The sequence below is a fragment of the Schistocerca piceifrons genome, chromosome 5 (genome assembly GCF_021461385.2).
Source record: "Schistocerca piceifrons isolate TAMUIC-IGC-003096 chromosome 5, iqSchPice1.1, whole genome shotgun sequence".
Lineage (NCBI taxonomy): Eukaryota > Metazoa > Arthropoda > Insecta > Orthoptera > Acrididae > Schistocerca > Schistocerca piceifrons.
In genome coordinates, this window is record NC_060142.1 from 573,758,942 (window position 1) to 573,773,114 (window position 14,173).

General features: G+C 43.1%; 1 protein-coding gene across 1 annotated transcript in view; it reads left to right on the forward strand.

The window, feature by feature from the left end:
• The window catches only part of LOC124798593 (centrosome-associated protein CEP250-like), a 457,139-nt gene that overhangs the window by 12,691 nt on the left and 430,275 nt on the right, over positions 1 to 14,173 (forward strand). The gene's annotated exons all lie outside the window — the stretch shown is intronic.

A 14,173-nucleotide genomic window follows, 5' to 3' on the forward strand; every position in this document is an offset into this window, starting at 1 on the left:
GTAATTAGTTGACATAGCGCCCTAGCGTCACTTTCGCTCTGTTCGGAGTTCCATACTGATTGAGCACATTCCGAAGACAAGATCACCACACATTACATTTGTTTCACTGTGGTCTCAATGATCATCATACTGCGCATTTGTCCTCAATACTGCTGTCCTGCATGAACAACAGCCACGAGAGTCTCGGCCTTTACGTTCTAATTTACTCCCAGTCCTCTCATATATCTCAAGTTTTTGCACAAGACGTCCCGTTTTGAAAGCATTCGACTATGGGATACCCTCTCTCGTCAAATGCTTTACAAGTTATCCAGTTGTTACAATGTACTGAAACAATACACACACTAATTGTATTAATTTCACGGAAATAGAAGGAATCGGATCAGTGGGGGGTGAAATCAGTTAAATGCGATTAAATCTATTCAGTGATGAAAAACACTGAATGTAGCAATATTCTGTGACAGCGTTTTTGGACGTAGTTGTATTTACCTGATTTCATACCCATTGATTTCATTCATGTCATTTAACTTAAACTGATTCACTGAGCATATGTCCTGATGACAGGATAAGCTCCATGAAATTCGTTCCCCAAATTGTACTGTTCCCAAAGCCATGGGAGAACCTCTGGTTCTAATGTTGACAAATAACACAGGCCAACGATCGAAAATGTTTTTGCTGAAAATACCTTATTCGTATTTTCTTAAGGTGGGAAATCCAAATATGTTACTTAAAAAACTGCATCACCTACCATTTCTTCACATTTTACTTTTAAATTTATTAAATTAAGCGATTTTTTAAAGAATTTAAAAGCTTTTATGTAGTTAAAATAATTTAAATAGGAGGTGTAATGAATGTAGATGACGTTGGTAGGACTGCTGAAAAACATTTTCTGGCTAAAAAAAGTCGATTCTATTTTTTTGTTAACAGATGGTGTTTTGTTTACTGTCAACTTAACCTCACTTTCCCGTTTCCTGTGCATGTGCTCAGCACAATGCCTAATTGTGGTTGTAAAAACTCTGCTGACAGTTTTAGCTATATTTTTGGTGAATTTTTGATTAAAAAACACCAAAGAAACATTACAGATTTTGTGAAAAATGTTTATCTGTCATCGTTTGGATTTAAACTTGTTGATCACGATAAATCGTGGGCGCTGCTTAAGGTAGGTTATGTGTGTGTTGAAGATCTGAGAAAATGGTCCAGTAAGGAGAAAAAAGCCTTTATATTTGCTGCTCCTATGATGGGGGGAGCCAAGAAATCATTCCAATGATTGCTACTTTTGCAGTGTTGATATTACTGGTCATAATTCGAAAAACAAGAAAGTAATAAGCTACCCTAACCTTCCGTCCGTCATCCGACCAGTAGGGCAGGGTGTAGATTTGCCGGTTCCTGAATCACCAGATGATTTAAATTCTGTTCAAACAGAAATATTTTCTGATGTACAATCTGATTTAGATGAACCGGATGATGATGAATTCCATTGTAATTCAGAAAGTCTAGAGCCGAAATTGTTTACTCCTACCAAGCTTAACGATTTGGTTAGGGATTTGGGCTTAACGAAAATAAAAGCTGAATTGCTTGGCTCTAGATTAAAAGAAAAGAACTTAGTGGCAGTTGGAACCAACATATACATGTATAGAAAGAGAGAGCAGTAATTTACCAAGTTTTTTCAACAAGAAGGTGATTTAGTGTACTGCTCAGACATTCCCGGTTTGATGAAAGAGTTTGGTATTGAATACAAAAAGGAAGATTGGAGGCGGTTTATTGATTCATCCAAAACTATAGTTGAATTCTTTTATCTTGGCGGTTCGCGCATGCCCGCCCAGACGTGGGAGATTGCTGCGTTGCCAGTTGTACGCGCCAAGAGGAGCAGCGCCATAGTATAGTTCGCAAACTTACGTTTAGAGGGGAGCGCGCAGTTTATGAAGTAAAGCCACCACGGCCGCATTAACCCTTTCGCTGCTACAGAGACGTGCTCCCCGCATTCCGCGATGTGCGCGATTTTGTCATCATTGCACTGTTCGCCTGTGCAGACACATGGTGTTTCGACTGCTTTGACACACTTTATCATTCGATTTCACAAAAACTATTTGGCCCAAAAATTTTTTTTACACACCATCTTGACTGATACCTTCCCCCCATAAATGACTTAATTTTGTTTCGATGTTCAACGCAGTTATTGTGCAGCATTAGATGTAGTAAACCATCGCACGAAATTTTAAAGAGTTTACAGCGTATACTTTCCGTATGGTCGATTTTAGTTGCCACTAGAAATTTCAAAAAATTACATTTAAACGAATAAAATTCATGAAGTAAGACACTTCAACATTGTTTTTAAAATAAAGAAGATATTAAACACTGATCAAGGTTTGAACTCAGAACCTACCGCTTAGCAGCCATACACTTTAACCATTACGCTAACACAGCTCGTCATTCAATGAATCCCCCAGAGGACTTTAAAACATCACGCAAAATACCGACAAACACTGTTGGTATGATTATGAATTACTCACGTTTCGTCGAAGTACAATAGGAAATAAACAATTACCATTGATCTTTATTGCGAAAAAGCGGTTAGTGAGAATGATACAAACACCTTTCCTTGCTATCGCCTGAATTAGGGGGCTTATTGCTTGTTTGGTTTAATTAATTAATAGAATATGGAGCAATTGGTATAAAGAATGCTTTTTCCAAACTTTCTATAAAAGAAAGTCTGCTATCAAGACATTGCTTTTGTTCAATTACTTTATTTATGACTGAACGTTTCTAAAACTGAAGACACTCGTCCGTGCTCTGCACTGCAATCGAGCTCTGGCAACATCGTTCTCTGTTCATTGGCTGACTGTGTTTTGTGACGTCAGATGCGCAGAACGAACCTAAACTCGGCCGCCGTCATAAATGACGCGCACTTTAGTGATGGAAAAACGCTATCAAGGCCGCTGGAACACCAACATGCTGGTCACTTCACCGAAAAGTTCAGTAAGCAACTCATAGTAGAAAAAGCTACACAAGAAGCTTCCAATAAAAAAAAAGAAAGAAAATACAAATTCCAGCTGACAAGTGAAACCTCTATTAACACATATCATTGTTTTAAGTAGCTTACTGTTAATACAAACCATGCTGTAACAAAACGTTTCATTAATTTCCCCATTTATCATATAGCGTAGGATTTTTATACTATTTAATAAAAAGCGTATTGCTTGAAAGCTATGGGTGATACAAAAAACTAAGGCTAGATTTGGATTCAGCTCATAAAATATATAAATATCAGCTATCAAAGTAAAAATAGTTCGTCAAAAAAATTTTCCCGTTGGCCTGTGTACTGGAAGCGAACATCAGTGACAATGACCTGTTGAGTCGGGTCGAATGGTTAAGACAACTGTTTGGAAAAGTGAGAGCTGAGTTCAGATGCTGGTACGACATCAGTCTCCATTTATCACGACATAATGTAGGTGCTGCCTAATAGCTGTTGCAGCTGGAGTGCCCGCCCTGCTGTCCCGGCCTCGCGCTGCGGGCAGGAGTGGTCAAGTTGCTCGCGCTTACGCAGAATGCGTGCCGTGGGCCTACATGACGGGTAGCACAGCTGCACCTGCCAACGACCTGACGTGTTCTCCCCAACGACTACGCTCCATGGGGCAGAGTTGGAACAGGCTAAGCGACAATGAATCCAAGGAGTACGGTATAAGATAAGAATAAAACACGTTTCGAACTGGTGTTTAGGTAAAAACACAAGACAAGAAACAGTAAATACTCTGATACCTTTAAGTTAAGAGACCTTCAAGATTCCCAGAGCCACTTGAGAGACGGAGATGATATTTCACAAAGTTTCTGATCGCCAGCCATTGTGCCATTGTCCTGGTAAAAATTTCAAACCTCGATTCTGTTCTTTTCGTGTTTTCGCACGATCTCGATTCCCTTCCATACAATACTCTGTGTTCCTCTAACTGAGGGCTGTGCTTCATGCTAATAGTCTTTCCTTCGCGAGGAATGCTCTCTTTGCCTGCGTGAGACTTTGTTTTGTGCCTCCTTGCTTTGTCCGTGTACCGTTATTTAGTTTTAGGGGCATATGAATTCCTTTACCTCGTCTATTACAACGCCCCAATTCTGATGTTAAGTTCAGTTTATGCTCCACATTAATAATTTTGCCTTTCTTTCGTTTACTGTCGGTACATTTTCCGGACTCAGCAGCCTGTAATTCTTCCTAACTTTCACGGAGGATGTCTGTATCGTTGGCTGATATCCTTTCATCCTGAATTTAAATCTCACGTTTGATCTTTCTTTTTGTTTATTTTATTGCTTATTCTAAATGCATGTTGAACTGTACCGAACAAAGAATGCATCCTTACCTTAGCCCTTTTTAATTTGAGCACTTCTATCTGCCTTTTGTGTTCTTTTTGTTATACTTCCATAAAAACTTTCGTCCCCTAACACATACATCTTTAGAAGTCAAATACCACTTTTCAGAGATTTACATTTTAAAGTGTTTTAATATAAAGAAATATTTTCATAAAAATTTTCATCCCCTAATTCTAATTCTAATTCGTCCCCTTACGGGTTGAATTTCCATAAAACACTGAAACACGTATTTTTTAATTTTATCTGAGAAGTCAAATAACAATTTTCATACAGGGTGTTTAAAAAATGACCGGTATATTTGAAACGGCCATAAAAACTAAACGAGCAGCGATAGAAATACACCGTTTGTTGCAATATGCTTGGGACAACAGTACATTTTCAGGCGGACAAACTTTCGAAATTACAGTAGTTACAATTTTCAACAACAGATGGCGCTGCAAGTGATGTGAAAGATATAGAAGACAACGCAGTCTGTGGGTGCGCCATTCTGTACGTCGTCTTTCTGCTGTAAGCGTGTGCTGTTCACAACGTGCAAGTGTGCTGTAGACAACATGGTTTATTCCTTAGAACAGAGGATTTTTCTGGTGTTGGAATTCCACCGCCTAGAACATAGTGTTGTTGCAACAAGACGAAGTTTTCAACGGAGGTTTAATGTAACCAAAGGACCGAAAAGCGATACAATAAAGGATCTGTTTGAAAAATTTCAACGGACTGGGAACATGACGGATGAACGTGCTGGAAAGGCAGGGCGACTGCGTATGGCAACCACAGAGGGCAACGCGCAGCTAGTGCAGCAGGTGATCCAACAGCGGCCTCGGGTTTCCGTTCGCCGTGTTGCAGCTGCGGTCCAAATGACGCCAACGTCCACGTATCGTCTCATGCGCCAGAGTTTACACCTCTATCCATACAAAATTCAAACGCGGCAACCCCTCAGCGCCGCTACCATTGCTGCACGAGAGACATTCGCTAACGATATAGTGCACAGGATTGATGACGGCGATATGCATGTGGGCAGCATTTGGTTTACTGACGAAGCTTATTTTTACCTGGACGGCTTCGTCAATAAACAGAACTGGCGCATATGGGGAACCGAAAAGCCCCATGTTGCAGTCCCATCGTCCCTGCATCCTCAAAAAGTACTGGTCTGGGCCGCTATTTCTTCCAAAGGAATCATTGGCCCATTTTTCAGATCCGAAACGATTACTGCATCACGCTATCTGGACATTCTTCGTGAATTTGTGGCGGTACAAACTGCCTTAGACGACACTGCGAACACCTCGTGGTTTATGCAAGATGGTGCCCGGCCACATCGCACGGCCGACGTCTTTAATTTCCAGAATGAATATTTCGATGATCGTGTGATTGCTGTGGGCTATCCGAAACATACAGGAGGCGGCGTGGATTGGCCTCCCTATTCGCCAGACATGAACCCCTGTGACTTCTTTCTGTAGGGACACTTGAAAGACCAGGTATACCGCCAGAATCCAGAAACAATTGAACAGCTGAAGCAGTACATCTCATCTGCATGTGAAGCCATTCCGCCAGACACGTTGTCCAAGGTTTCGGGTAATTTCATTCAGAGACTACGCCATATTATTGCTACGCATGGTGGATATGTGGAAAATATCGTACTATAGAGTTTCCCAGACCGCTTTGCCATCTGTTGTTGAAAATTGTAACTACTGTAATTTCGAAAGTTTGTCTGCCTGAAAATGTCCTGTTGTCCCAAGCATATTGCAACAAACGGTGTATTTCTATCGCTGCTCGTTTAGTTTTTATTGCCGTTTCAAATATACCGGTCATTTTTGAAACACCCTGTAGATGTAGCTGTAGAAATAACAGGAATCCGGTGAAACATCGAATCTCCGACATCGCTGCGGCCGGGAAAAGATCCTGCAAGAACGGGACCAACGACGACTGAAGAGAATTGTTCAACGTGACAATGTTGAACCCTTCCGCAAATTGCTGCAGATTTCAATACTGGACCATCAACAAGTGTGAGCGTGCGAACCATTCAACGAAACGTCATCGATATGGGGTTTTGGAGCCGAAGGCCCATTCGTGTACCCTTGATGAGTGCACGACACGAAACTTTACGCCTCGCCTGGGCCCGTCAACACCTCGACATTGGACTGTTGATGACTGGAAACGTGTTGCCTCGTCGGACGAGTCTCTTCTAATTGTATCGAGCGGATGGACGTGTACGGGTACGGAGACAACCTCATGAATCCAACGGACCCTGCTTGTCAGTAGGGGACTTTTCAAGCTGGTGGAGGCTCTGGGCGTGTGCAGTTGGAGTGATATGGGAACCCTGATACGTCTAGATACGAGTCTGACAGGTGACTCGTACGTAAGCATCCAGTCTGATCACCTGCAACCATTCACGTCGATTGTGCATTCCGACGGACTTGGACAATTCTAGCAGGACAGTGCGCCACCCCACACTTCCAGAATTGCTACATAGTGACTCCACGAACAGTCTTCTGAATTTAAACACTTCTGCTGGCCACCAAACTCCCGAATATGAACATTATTGAGGATATCTGGGATGCCTTGCAACGCGCTGTTCCGAAGAGATCTTCTCTCCGTCGTACTCTTACGGATTTATGGACAGCCCTGCAGAATCCATGGTGTCAGTTGCCTCCAGCACTGCTTCAGACATTAGTCCAGTCAATGCCATGTCGTGTTGCAGCACTTCCGATTGCTCGCGGGGGCGCTACACGATATTAGGCGGGTGTACCAGTTTCTTTGGCTCTTTAGTGTGTACGCAATCCTTATGCGGCAACACTGAAGTGTTGCTGTCCAGCGCCATCTGTCGGGCAGTTTTTGCACTCATTTTTCGTTTCAGTACAACGCCATGCCATTTCAGGCATGTGTATCAGTTTTTACCTCTCTACCTACATTATTCCGTGTATTTGCACATCTTCAAATGGTAACAGACTTTTGAGTCACCCTGTACATCATGAACAGCACGCTACCCTGGCACACTCCTGAAGTTAATTCTACATCTATCGATGACTCTCCGTCCGAGACGACATGCCATGTCTTCTCTGGTTGGAAATGCTCAATCCAGTCACAAATTTCAGCCGAGACCCCACATCTATTATCTTCCCTATCCATTATAGCCCATATCTGTTTTAAGCGTGTGTCTGGTACTGAGTGAAGTGCTTTTCGGAAGCCAATATATATTGTGTTTACCTGACTGCCTTGATCCATGGCTTTCAGTATGTCATGTGAGAAAATTGTCGATAATGAGACAGTACATTCATTAATGGAAGTGGTAAACTGCAATAGCTTGTTATTTGAGTGGTCCATAGCCATCACATTACATCTTCTACAGCAAGAGAATGTTTTTTTCATATAATTTTTTTTCCTAGATCAGCCAACTGTGGAAACGTCTTGATTTTTCGTAAGTCTTACTTTCACTAACAAGTAGCGCAATAAAGAAGACAGAACGAGATGAATACATTTCCAGTGAGTGACGGACATGTAAAACGCCCGCGGGCCTCTAGGCCTCCGAGGAACAGCACGAGGTGGGGAAAGTGCACAGTGCCGGGAGGTCGGCGGCCCGGACCGGCTGTGTTCGCGCCGGCACATTGATTCGGCGAACAGTGAAGACGCGACCGCGACCCCCGCCCCCGCCCCCTTCTTCCCTCGCACCACTGCCCCGAGCACGCAGCTTCCTCCGGCACAGGCCCCCGCACGCCGCCCGCAATCGTCGGACAAAAGACGCGAATGGTTCTGTGACACTGGCGCCGTAAGACGGAGGAGGCGAAGTGTATCTGGCCGCCTCCGCGCTCACCACGGACAACAAACATGGCGCTCCCGTACCCCTCCCGCGACCAACTTCCATCCCCTCTTTCCCATTGTCTCTAAGAGGAACTGCAATCTCGGCGCATTTTGAGAACTGGCCGGAGAGAAATGTGTACTTTCAACCTTGAGTACTGGAAGGAAGTTCCGCAATCTCCAAGCGGGGAAGCGCAAAAATTGATTTTATCAACTGAAGTTCGCCTTCAGTGAACTTGCGCCATCAATTCATTCTGCTTGGACGCACCACCCTTACCTTACGCGATCAATGAGACAGAGTCTTCATTAAGGGGCGTGCTAACTTGCAACGTGAATTGCCCTTGGCCACCAGATTGTGTCTCCTACAAAAAGGGAATGTTTATTCTTTTTTTCTCATAATACTTTCACTAATTCTAGCTGAAGAAAGGATATGGATTTCAAAAGGCAAAGTTAACGATAGACAGTGTATTATCCTACAAGTAACAGAGCTTTAGATTTTAAATGGATCATATTCGCAGTTGACTAAGCCATGGTAAAGCCATTGCATTTACATAGATCGTTTTACTGTTAAGACTTATTACTTCCTTTCTCGTTTCACACAGTATATAACACGTGTTGTTACTTCTTCTGAGGGAGAGAGGTTTATATCTGTCGAAACCTAGGTAAAGGTTTGAATAAACATTTGACGTGCATCTGGTTGGCTGTATGATTCCCATTGTACCCATAAATAGTATACAGCCTAATAACAGTCAAAAAGGCGTCTTCAAAGACCAGAAGGCTATAATAAAAGCAGATAAAACAGATACTGGCGATATTATGATAAATGAACTCCACAGGGGTGACTATTATCACCTACACTTCTCTAATATCACTGTTAAACACATTATCAAAATGCAGTCTACACACACAGCTACGAAGGTATCCAAAGTAGTATTTTAATTATTTCACTCTATGCACAAGAAAGTTTCGTCGTCGGATGGTCGTGAAGAAATGCAGAACGACTGCGGTACCAGTTCTGTTTTCTGTACAGAATGCAGACTCTGTGCAGACGTGGGTAGCGGTAAGATTATGCCTGCGACGAAGAGAAAAAACTCGATTGTATCTGACACCAAGATTAGCGATAAACTTCTGGATGCCGTCATGTTATTCATATGTTACGTGTAATAATAAGAAGCTAACGGAAATGAAACGAACACGCAATACCGATTGTAATTAAGGCGAATGGAAGACACAGAGCGTTCCTGGAAAGTGTGGTGCACCCCTGTGGGAAACCGAGCATGGGATGGCATTCGTGTGCCTAGCGTTCAGGCTCCGTAATCGGTGGATCGTTGGATCGAGTCCCGCTCGTCTGTTTCTTTAAATTTTGTTTTTTTTTCAATACTAGTCATATTATTTCACATTGTTTCGTTTGAAAGGTAATATAATGAGAAGGCACGTGTATTTCCACGAACTTTTATTGAATTTCCAATGTTATTTCACTGTTCACTAATTTTTATTATTACAACAAATATTATGCTACTTTTATTTGTATAGGCAAGTTAAAAACTTTACCAAGTGCCTTCAACCTTGTTCGTATTTAATTGACAACTAACGGCAAATTACTTCTCTTGAAGATGCTATTACAATACGTTGTACAAACAGTTTTCAGGACCGATATTTACGAAAATGTTGCATTACGCATCGTGTGCATCGAAACTGTTGGAAGAAAGAGACATTTTTCAAAAATGGACGAGTTTTGTTTCTCCTTATGCATGCGGGGAAACATGCATTCATTCGATCTAGTCGATGCCATTTCAGTTTATGTGCTCTGTGTCTGTGCGGAAAATATGCTGCAACTTGTAATGTCGAAAACACGTCCAACGATTAATCGTACATTGTGGCATATTGTAACTCATCGTATTATTGAATAGAATCATTTACACCTTATTTTATCGGTATTTGACTTGGGCTTTTGTAGCCTATCCCTCGTCCTTGAAACCTGTGTCTGCAGATTGAAGCGTCCGGGTGCAAAGCAGTTTTCGGTACCCGATACGTTTGTACGTATAAGAGATTTCGGAAATCACGATAGACATACATTGTCACAAAAACTTAAGTGGTCGTTTACTTGTCGACGATTATAAATAAAATATTTGTTGTTAAAATTATTCCATTCCATTATGGCAGGGTGTGCAGCAACCAGTTTCGAATTATTTCAAAATAAAAACAGTCTTGGTATCATCAAGCTGTCTATAAAAAACAAGAAACCAAGAAGGAATCAGAGGAAGGGGCAAGTTCCTGTCTTGCGTACTACGCATGTAAAATGAACTGTAAGTAATAGAAATTTACGTAGAAATAGTTGAATATGTAACCCATCTGTCATAATGTGATATAAAATGGAAAATGGACGCAGCAGTAACTGGGTATGTAATCCACCAGTAATAAAGACATATAAAATGCAAGGTGGACCTAGTTGAAACAAAAGAAGAGAAAACTGCCAGTATACCGTCAAGAAGGTACAGGAAGCCGGCGGACAAATTTCAACGACTGTTGCATGTTATCTTAACTCAGTTACAGTTGCGTCCATTTTCCATTTCATATGGCTTTGTGACGGATAGGTTACATATCCAACTACTTTTAGTTAAGTTTCTGTTGCTTCATTAGTTCATTTTACATGCGTAGCTGTGCAAGATAGGACCATGCCTATTTCTCTGTATGTTTCTAATTGATTGGTTTCGTGTTTTTCTATAGTTTAATGATGCCCCAAATGGGTGAGACGCGTCATTGATATTAAATAACTTCGCAACCGATATTGCTTTTGTTCTGAAATATTTGTTGTGAAAATAAAAATTGGCAATCAACGAAATAACATTGGAAATTCAATAAAAGTTCATGCAACTACCATCTCTTTTCATCACATTAGCTTTCATATGTAACATATACGAAAATGTGTGAGAATTGTGGCAAAAAATAAAAATTAAAAAAGAAGAGGAGCGGGGCTCGAACCAGAGATCCACCAATTACGGATCTTGAACGCTAAGCACACGACCGCCGCCATCTCGTGCTCAGGGTCGTTACACACCGGTATATCATCGATGTGCAAAACTTCTTTTGCGATTTTCTCGAAGCCGCCTAAGTAATACGCCTAACTTACTCTTATTTACTCTCCTGATCCCACAAACTGCAGTCGTTCTCGGCTTCATCAAGTAGCTTCGTCCACAGTATTCTATCTCGGCATCTTCTTTCCTTGCTCCCAGTACCTGGAGATCCTTGGCAACCTGGTCTCACCATCTCATTTTCGGCCTGCCTTCAGGTCTTCGTCCTTCCGGTTTATTCTCTGAGACTTCTCTCAGCAAAGATCCCTGCTCTCTTTTACAGACGTGGCCGGCTCATCTTAGCCTTTTTGTCTTGGCTTCGCAACAACGTTTGGTTCATACAATGAAGGCTTTCACGACCGGATGATACTGTTGTTGATAATTCTTCCGGGTTATATGGCCGTGGTCCATGGAATACTTATATTCCTAACGTTTCGTCCAATACTACGTTGGACATCCTCAGAGGTATGGCGGGTCCTGTTGAGTCCTGCCAATCTTGGTCTTTTTTCAGCCAATGCAAGTTTCAAACGATCCAACAATGCAGCATAATAAAGTCCAGTTCTGGGTCTGCCTGTTTCCAAGGAGGATGAAGGAGCGCCTGATCGCCGGCACGAATCCGCCCTGCCGAGGCCCGGTGAGCCGGCCAGTCTGTGGATGGTTTTTAGGCGGCTTTCCATCTGCCTCGGCGAATGAGGGCTGGTTCCCCTTATTCCGTCTCGGCTACACGATGTCGGCGATTGCTGCGTAAACAAGTTCTCCACGTACGCGTACACCACCATTGCTCCACTACGAAAACATAGGGGTTACACTCATCTGGTGTGAGACGTTCCCCGGCGGGGTCCACCGGGGGCTGAACCGCACAATAACCCTGGAAGAGTGGTTCGGTGTTGGGCGTCGGAGGGGTGAAGTGGACTGCGGTAGTCGTCTTGGGGTTGTGAACCACTGCGGCTGCGGCGGGGACGGAGCCTCTCCGTCGTTTCTAGGTCCCCGGTTAACATGAAATACAATACAATACATGAGGATTATTCCATGAGAATTGCAAAAACCAGTGACTATTTCCTTATCAGCTGTCAAAATAGTCTTTTCCTTCTTCGGCTCACTTTCGCCAGCCTTAATCAGTTGTTTTGATTGCCGTTGTGGTTCTGGTGTGATGATGGAGCCAGGTTTCATCAACAGTCACAAATCGGCGGAAAATTTTGCGGATTGCGATTAGACATCGAGAGGCATTGTGATGGAATGTCGTGCCGGATGCGCTTTTGGTCGGCTGTGGTCAGTCACGGCACCCACCTCGCACACAGCTTCTTCAAAGCCAATTCTCCGTGCTGCATATTAAACTCTTGCTCAGCTGAGGCACCTAAGTCTCATCAATCTCACGAGTTTTTTATTTGATGGTCCTGCATTTCCATATCATGGATTTTGTCAGTGATCTCCTTTGTGGTGATCTCAATTGGACGGCCGGGGCATGCTTCGTCTTCGGTGCCTGTCCGACCACGTTTAAATTCATGAATCCAAAAGTAAATGGTTTTCGATGATAGTGCAGAGTCCGCGTGAACTTCATCTAGTTCTGTGTTCATCTGTGTAGTCCAACACTTCAAATGAAAAAGTTTAATAACAGCACGGAATTCTGTTTTCTCAATTTTCAATCGCAGTAGACATATCGACCTATTCAGACGGCCGTTAGCAATGAATTGTACGCTGTACATTGTTGAAATGGTTTATACGATCCTTGAAACGATCAAGTTTACCAATCGTGAAGGCACAACGGAAAAGGTTCCATTCTTTCATGGAAATTTACCGGATTTATCAAAACACCCTCGTATCTTGTGAGCTACAGCCGCGAGGGTTTCTCCTTCGCCGACGCAGAGGGAAGGAATGTTGCGTCTCGTGTGAGAAGACCGTCTGGTGCCCCGGTATCAGTACAAACCGCAACTGCAGCGTGACGATACTGTGGGGGTGGGGTGGAAGGTTCCGGCGCGTGTGGACGCCGGCGTCGCTGCGATAAGGCGCCGCGCCTGATGAATGTGTCCGCACGCGCCGGTAATTACGCCGTGGCGGGGACAGATACGGCAAAGTGAAAACCGCCCGGCCTCCGCCATTAGCGAGCGGCCGTAATGAGCGCACAGCCGCCCCCCACCCCGGCTGCCTTACGTCTTGCGACGCGGGCCTGCTGCTGCTCGAGACACAAAGCCGTCTGCGGGCCGCGACGGCCTCGCTGCTGACTGGGTAGTCGGGTGTCGGCTTTGTGAAGGGCGCACTGGTGCATGCTGCGAGGGTAAGGTGAATGGTGTTGACTCAGGCAATGTCAACATTTCCTGTAAGCGATGCTCCGCAGTTGTTAAAAATTTAAATAAACGATCCAACTAATATATAGACACAAGACAGGATTATCTAGTCATAGAGTTGCAAAACTACCGTAGGCTACTGTAGACTATCTTAAGTAAGTGCAGACGACGGTAATTTTCGTAGTAGCTTTGGTCAGTTGAGATCGTAACCGCGTTACCTGTACGTTAGGTGTGTTGCATACCTATTGGGGGTTACCTCATTCACATCACTTCGTCTGCGTATGCGATCAGTCTCTTACTAAGTTCCCCTAGAAACCAGAAGAAGTGAACTGTTCAGAAACAGTTTTTTTGTCCCTTCTCTGGTTGTATGATATATTTCATTAACTAGATAATCATGATAATCGATTGGTACGATGTTTTATCATTCCTTTGTTGGAAACGCGTGTCGCAAGGTACGAGGGGCCCTGTGGTGGTTAAGTTCCTCTGATCACTTCTCTCCTATGTGTCATTCAGGTGGTCACATCAACAGACGACGCTGATTACTTACTACGTCTGTTTTCATTCATTTGTCTTCTTTCCCTATTTGTTTTATCATTTTTATATTTAGCTTATTCTTATTTATGTCATTATATTTTTGTCTAAAATTCACCACAAAAGTGTATCAGAATTATTGTCACGTAACTA